Raw genomic sequence first — 2,496 nt, 5'->3', positions numbered from 1 at the left:
ATGTTTGGGGGTGTTTGAGTTTTTTGTTTTATCTTGAAAACGTATAAAGCAACACTATTTTATACACCATCTCTCTTCAGATTTTATTATTTTTATATATTTAGGCTACATTTTGATATAACATTAAGGATTCACAGTACTAAAAAATAAAATATATTGGTCAAGCGAATTACCTTTCTACTGAGTCATAGTAACATAGTAAGGTGTGTTTGAATGGCAAATTTTTAATACAAAATAACAAAAAGCACTTGACGACAGACTACAAGTGGATCTTAAAAATGCATATCTTCAAAAAATTCTCATTATTTGTATGTTTTTTCTAGGGTATTTCGTCTTCTCTGAACATTTTTAGTCTGCCCTTCCATAACAATATTTGATTAGAATTTTTTTAATGTTTTTTGAACTTTCGAAAATTTACCCTGACAACCGATCAGACAGTAGTTTTTTAAGTTGACAAAAGGCATAAAAGTGCATTACATGATGCTTAATAGCGAGTAGATGCATTCGTCTTTTATAATATAACTTGCATGTAAGAATGGTAATGATGCTATGTGGATAAATTTATAGGTTTTCAAGAGCTAAACTGACAGCGCGTCATCCCTACAATGGCTTCCGTTTTCGCGTTTGAAAAAATTAGGTGGTTTAATGGGGAGATAATTTTGACGAAATAGAATCCTGGCTGATTTGGATTCAATATTTGCATTCTACAATCAAAATTACAAAAAGGCGAGACATATCTCTGTGTCAACAGTTTATTGTTTTTTGCATTGGCATTTTCATTTCGTATTCGACTTGTGAGTTTGATTATCCGTTTGGTATCTTTCGTCTCTCTTTTATCTGTTGACAAATATTGCATGAACATATGATATTCTTTTTAGAAATAAGATTTTCATTTAATTCTGTAAAAACGAGTAAGCTAACTAAGGTTTGTCTAGCTTATGTATGGAAAACCATATGTTCAACTGAGGATCATGAAAAAGACCGAAAAAGAATAGCAAACGTCGGTCTAAGTTTACAAGCACACCCTATTACCGACTAACTACTACCGAAAAAGAATAGCAAACATCGGTCTAAGTTTACAAGAGTAATACAATAAACACACCCTATTGCCGACTGACTACCAGTGCGACATATACAACAGGATCAGTGTTCCCGATTGTCACGAAGAACATTCAATTGCTGTGAACAATAAAAATGTCTGCTGTTGCGTTTGCCATTGCAAAAACAATATATTTTGAAATCGTGTACAGCAGATTTAGATCTATACTATTGTATATGCAGTACCGACAGTCTGTAATATTGTGCTATGAAGGTTCTAATATTCTAATACCATTTTATTGGGTTCCTAATGAAGTTGGGAAAAGGGAGACTAAGTTTTGTGGCCATAATCTTTCATTTTACGGGAACGTTAGTGAATAGTATGCATAACAACAAGGTAAGCGATACGGACTCATTGAAGCATCTAGTTTGTGTTTATCTAAGTTACACGTTTCCAAATCACACTATTCGAAACATCATTAGGCCACATTAGTGTATTTGGTTACATAATCGCCATACCCAGTTTAATTACTATATAATGTAGAAATGTAAATCAAGACGGTAAAGTAAAAACTGCCGGATAAAAATAAATATCAGTTATATCAAATGATAAGAAAGACTAGGGATTAAGGATGGTTTTTTATGCAATGGACAGAAAAGGTGCTCCGGAAGGGTAAGCAGATCCTGCTCCACATGTGGCACCTGTCGTTTTGCTCATGTAAGTACAAATCCGATGATAAGTCTAATTCGGTAGGTCACATTCGGGGGAAAGGGGACGGTATAAATAATACAAGGTATATAAAATCAACTTAAAGGCCTTGTATTCTATTTACCTGCGCCCAGAACGCTTAGAAACAATATTTCGAAAGTCAACCGGATGGATTTATAGGTGCTAAGTATCCAAATAGAGACCTAGAGAGAAAATGAATCGTGTTTACTGACAGAAAAGATTGTTACGTATGCAAAATTGGATGTAATAAAAGGTATATAAATCAACATAAAGACATTATCTATCATATATTGTACTAGTATTCTATTTACTGCCCCGAGAACGCTTAATTAGAGCCAATATTTTGTAGCCAAACGGATAGATTTATAGGAAGCTACGTATCCAAATTAATTCCCAAAGGGAAACCGAATCGTGTTTCAACCAAAAAAAAAGTCCTTGATTTATTGATTAAATATATAGGTAATTCAGCTCAATTCAAATCCAATTTTGTGCCAAATGGTATTAGGAAATATATTACGTAAACATTTTATTACAAAATATGTGTGAAGATTAAAAACCTTTAGAAGTTCAATATCATAAAGCCTAAACGACCCAAACATTCGGAACTGATATAATATCAATGCAGAAATAATTCATCCAATTTATTTATTCCGTAAAGGGATGTGTATTGACAAGAGTCACGTGATTTAAAGACATTTATATTAAATGTATATATAAACTTTTTGTGG

Source organism: Mytilus californianus, unplaced genomic scaffold (assembly GCF_021869535.1).
Source record: "Mytilus californianus isolate M0D057914Y unplaced genomic scaffold, xbMytCali1.0.p SCAF_5, whole genome shotgun sequence".
NCBI lineage: Eukaryota > Metazoa > Mollusca > Bivalvia > Mytilida > Mytilidae > Mytilus > Mytilus californianus.
This window is presented reverse-complemented; position numbering follows the sequence as displayed.